Genomic DNA, 5,000 nt, shown 5'->3' on the forward strand with positions numbered 1-5,000 from the left:
AAGGGGGGGAAAGGAGGGGGGAAAAGGGAAAAGGGGGGGAAGGGAAAGGGGAAGGAAGGAGGGGGAAGGAAAAGGGGAAAGGAAGGAAAGGGGAAGGGAAAGGGAAAAGGGAAAGGGAAAGGGGGAAGGGAAAGGGGGAGGAAGGGGAAGGGAAGGGAAGGAAGGAAGGGGGGAAGGAAGGGGGGAAGGGGGGGGGAGGAAAAGGGAAAAGGGGGGGAAGGAAGGAAGGAAGGAAGGGGGAAAGGAAGGAAGGGGGGGGAAGGAAGGGGGGAAAAGGAAAGGGGGAAAAGGAAGGGAGGAAGGAAGGAAAAAAAGGAAGGGAGGAAGGGGGGAAAGGGGAAGGGGGGAAAGGGAAAGGGAAGGAAGGGAGGGAGGAAGGAAGGGGGGGAGGGAGGAAGGAAAAAGGAAAGGGAAAGGGGAAGGGAAAGGGAAAGGGGAAAAGGAAAGGGGAAGGGGGGAAAAGGAAGGAAGGGGGGGAAGGAGGGGGGGAAAGGGGAAGGGGGAAAGGAAGGAAAAAAGGAAAAAAGGAAAGGAAGGAAGGAAGGGGAGGAAGGGGGAAAAAAGGGAAAGGGAAAAGGAAAAGGGAGGGGGGAAAGGGAAAGGGGAAGGAAGGAAGGGGGGAAAAGGGAAGAAAAAGAAGGGAGGAAGGAAGGGGGGGGAAAGGGAAAGGGAAAGGGAAGGAAAGGGAAAGAAGGGGGGGAAGGAAGGGAGGGGGGGGGGGGAAAAGGGGGGAGGAAGGGGGAAAGGGAAAAAGGGGGGGAAGGGAAAAGGGGGGAAAGGGAAAAGGGAGGGGGAAAGGGGAAAAGGAAAAGGGGAAGGAAGGAAGGGGGGGAAAGGGGAAAGGGGAGGGGAAGGGGGGGGGAGGAAGGAAAAGGGAAAAGGAAAGGAAGGGAAAAGGAAGGAAAGGGGGAGGAAGGGAGAAGGGAGGGAAAGGGGGAAGGGAAGGGAAAGGGGAAAGGGGGGAAGGGAAAGGGAAGGAAGGGGGGGAAAAGGAAGGGGAAGGGGAAGGGGGGGAAAGGGGAAGGGGGGGAAGGGAAGGGGGGGGAAGGAAGGAAGGGGGGAAGGAAGGGGGGGAAAGGGGAAGGAAGGGGGGAAAGGGAAGGGAAAAGGGAGGGGGGAAGGGAAGGGGGGAAAAAGGAAAGGGGGAGGAAGGAGGGAGGAAAGGAAGGGAGGAAGGAAGGGGGGGAAGGAAGGGGGAAAGGGAAAGGGAAAGGGAAAGGGAAAGGGGGGAAAGGAAGGAGGGGGGAAAAGGGGGGGAAAGGGGGGGAAGGAAGGGGGGAAAGGAAGGGAAGGGGGAAAGGGAAAGGGGGAAGGGGAGGGGGGAAGGGAAAGGGAAAGGGAAAAGGAAGGGGGGAAAGGGGAAGGGAAGGAAGGAAGGAAGGAAGGGGGAAAGGGGAAAAAAGGGAAGGGGGAAAGGAAGGAAGGAAGGAAGGAAGGGGGGGAAAAGGAAGGGAGGACGGGGAAAAGGAAGGGGGGAGGAAGGAAAAAAAGGAAGGAAGGGGGAAGGAAGGAAGGGGGAAAGGAGGAAAGGAGGGGGAAAAGGAAGGAAGGAAGGGGGGGGAGGAAAGGGGAAAGGGAAAAAGGGAAAGGGGGGGGAAAAGGAAAGGGAAAAGGGGGGAAAGGGAAGGGAAAAGGGGGGGAAGGGAAAAGGAAAGGGAAGGGGAAGACGGGAGGGGGGGAAGGGGAAGGGAAAAGGGGGGAAGGAAAAAAAGGGAAAGGGAAAAGGGGAGGAAGGAAGGGGAGGAAGGGAAAGGGAAAGGAAAAAGGGAGGAAAGGGAAAGGGAGGAAGGGGGGGGGAAAGGAAAAGGAAAAGGAAAGGGAAAGGAGGGGGGGGAAAGGAAGGGGAAAGGGAGGGGAAAGGGAAAGGGAAAGGGGAAGGCAAAAGGGAAAAAAAGGAAAGGGGGAGGGGGGAAGGGGGGAAGGGGAAAAGGGAAAGGGGGGAGGAAAAGGAAAAAGGGGGGGAAAGGGAAGGAAGGAAGGGGGAAAGGGGAGGAAGGAAGGGGGGGGAAGGGAAAGGGAGGGGGGAAGGAAGGGGGGAAAGGGAAAGGAAAAAGGGAAAGGGAAGGGGGAAGGGAGAGGGGGGGGAAAGGAAAGGGAAAGGGAAAAGGGAAGGGAGGAAGGAAGGGAGGAAGGGGGGGAGGAAGGAAGGAAGGGAGGAAGGAAGGGAAGGAAAGGGGGAAAGGGAAGGAAGGGGGGAAGGGAAAGGGAAGGGAAGGGAGGGGAAGGGGGGAAGGGAAGGGGGGGAAAGGGAAAGGGAAAGGGGGGAAAAGGAAAGGGAAAAGGAAAAAAAAGGGAAAGGGAAAGAGGAAAGGGGGAAAGGGAGGAAGGGGGAAGGAAGGGGGGAAAGGGGAAGGGGGGGGGAAAGGGGAGGAAGGAAGGGGGGAAAGGGAAGGGGGGAAAAAGGAAGGGGGGAAAAGGAAAGGGAAAGGGAAAGGGAAGGGAAAGGGAAAAGGAAAAGGAAAGGGAAGGGGGGGAAGGAAGGGGGGGAAGGGAAAAGGAAAGGGGAAGGAAAAGGGGGGGAAGGGGGAAGGGGGGGGAAAAGGAAGGAAGGAAGGGAGGAGGAAGGGGGGGAAGGGAAAAGGGAAGGGGGGAAAGGGGAAGGGGGAGGAAGGAAGGAAGGGAGGGAAGGGGAAAGGGAAAGGGAAGGGGAAGGAAGGGGGAAGGAAGGAAGGAGGGGAAAGGAGGAAAGGGAAGGGGGGAAAGGGAGGGGGGAAAGGGGGGGAAGGGAAAGGGAAAGGAAAGGGAAAGGGAAAGGGAAGGGAAAGGGGAAGGGGAGGGAAAGGGAAGGGGGGAAAGGAAAGGGAAAAGGAGGAAGGGAAAGGGAAAGGGGGAAGGAAGGGGGGAAAGGGAAAGGAAAAAGGGGAAGGAAAAGGGAGGAAGGAAGGAAGGAAGGGGGAAAAGGGGGGGAAGGAGGGGGGGGGAAGGAAGGAAGGAGGAAAAGGAAAAAAAGGGGAAAGGAAGGGAGGAAGGAAGGGGGGGAAAGGAAGGAAGGGGGGGGAAGGGAAGGGAAGGAAGGCGGGAAAGGAAGGGGAAGGGAAAGGAAGGGGGGAAAGGGAAAGGGGAGGGAAAGGGGGGAAAGGGAAAGGGAAAGGGAAGGGAAAGGGGGAGGGAAGGAAGGGGGGAAAGGGAAAGGGAAAGGGGAGGAAAAAGGGAGGAAAAGGGAAAAGGAAGGGAAGGAAAAGGAAGGGGGGGACGGAAAGGGAAAGGAAAGGGGAGGAAGGGAAAGGAAGGGGGGAAGGAAGGGAAGGGAAAGGAAAGGGGAAGGGAGGAAGGGGGGAAGGAAGGGGGAAAAGGAAGGGGGGGAAGGGGAAGGGGGAAAAGGAAAGGAAGGGGGGGGGAAAAGGAAGGGGGGAAAGGGAAAAGGGAGGAAGGAAGGGGGGGAAAGGGGGAAAAGGAGGGGAAAAAGGAAAGGGAAAGGGGGGGAAAGGGAAAGGAAAAGGGGAGGAAGGAAGGGGAAAGGAAGGGGGGGAAGGGAAAGGGAAAAGGGGGGGAAAAGGGAAAAGGGAAGGAAAGGAAGGGGGGAAAAAGGGAAGGGGGAGGAAGGGGGGGGGGGAAAGGGGAAGGGGGGGAAAGGGGGAAAAAAAGGAAAGGGGGGAAAGAAGGGGGGGAAAGGGGGAAAGGGAAAGGGGGGGAAGGGGGGAAGGGAAAGGAAGGAAGGAAGGGGGGAAAGGGAAAGGGGAAAGGGGGAAGGGAGGAAGGAAGGAAGGAAAGGGAAAGGGGAAAGGGGGAGGAAGGAAGGGGGGGAAGGGAAAGGGAAAGGAAGGGGGGAAAGGGGAGAGGGGGGAAAGGGGGAAGGGGGGAAGGAAGGGGAGGAAAGGGAAAAGGGAAAAGGGAAAGGAAAGGGGAAGGGAAAAGGGGGGAAAAGGGAAAAAAGGAAAGGGGGGAAAGGGGAAGGGGGAAAGGGGAAGGGGGGGAAGGGGGGGAAGGAAGGGGGGAAAGGGGAAAGGAAGGGGAAGGGGGGGAAGGGGGGAAGGAAGGGGGGGGGGGAAAGGGAAAGGGGGAAAAAGGAAAAAGGGGAAGGGAAGGGGGGAAAGGAAAGGGGAAAGGGGGGGAAAGGGAAGGGGGGGAGGGGAAGGAAGGGGGGGAAAGGGGAAGGGGGGGGGGGAAAGGGAAGGGGGGAAAGGGAAGGGAAAGGGAAAGGGGGGAAAGGGAAGGGGGGGGAAAAGGGGAAAGGAAGGAAGGAAGGTAGGAAGGAAGGAAGGGAGGGGGGAAGGAAGGAAGGGAGGAAGGAAGGGGGGAAGGAAAGGAAGGAAGGGAGGAAGGAAAGGGAAAGGGGAAGGGAAAAAGGAAAAAAGGAAGGGGGGGAAGGGAAAGGGAAAGGGAAAAGGGGGGGAAAGGGGAAGGGAAAGGGGGAAGGAAGGAAGGGGGGAAAAAGGAAGGGGGGGGGAAAAAAGGGAAAAGGGGGGAAAGGGAAAGGGAAGGGGAGGAAGGAAGGGGGGAAAGGAAGGGGGGAAAGGGAAAAGGAAGGGGGGAAAGGGAAAAGGGGGGAAAGGGAAGGGGGAGGAAGGGGGGAAAGGGAAAGGGAAGGGAAAAAAAGGGGAAGGAAGGGGGGGAAAGGGAAGGAAAAAAAGGGGGAAAGGGAAGGGAGGAAGGAAGGGGGAAGGGGGGGGGGGAAAGGGGGGAAAGGAAAGGGGGGGGAAGGGGGGAAAAGGGAAAAGGAATGGGGGAGGGAAGGAAAGGGGAAAGGAAAGGGGGGAAAGGGGGGGAAAGGAAGGGGGAAAAAGGGGGAAAAGGAAAGGGAAAGGGAAGGGAAGGGGAAAAGGAAGGAAGGGGGAAAGGGGAAGGGAAAGGGGGAGGGGGGAAAAGGAAGGGAGGGAGGGAAGGTAGGGGGGGGGAAGGAAGGGGGGAAAGGAAGGAAAAAAGGGGAAGGAAGGGGGGAAGGGAAAGGAAAAAGGGAAAGGAAAGGGGGGAAAGGAAAAGGGAAAAGGGGGGGGAAAAAAATTTGGGGAAGGGGGTTATGGGGGGGCAAGGGGGTGGGGGGGAAAGGGGTAGGAAAGGGG

Source organism: Penaeus monodon, chromosome 41, assembly GCF_015228065.2.
Source record: "Penaeus monodon isolate SGIC_2016 chromosome 41, NSTDA_Pmon_1, whole genome shotgun sequence".
In the NCBI taxonomy this organism is placed as follows: Eukaryota; Metazoa; Arthropoda; class Malacostraca; order Decapoda; family Penaeidae; genus Penaeus; species Penaeus monodon.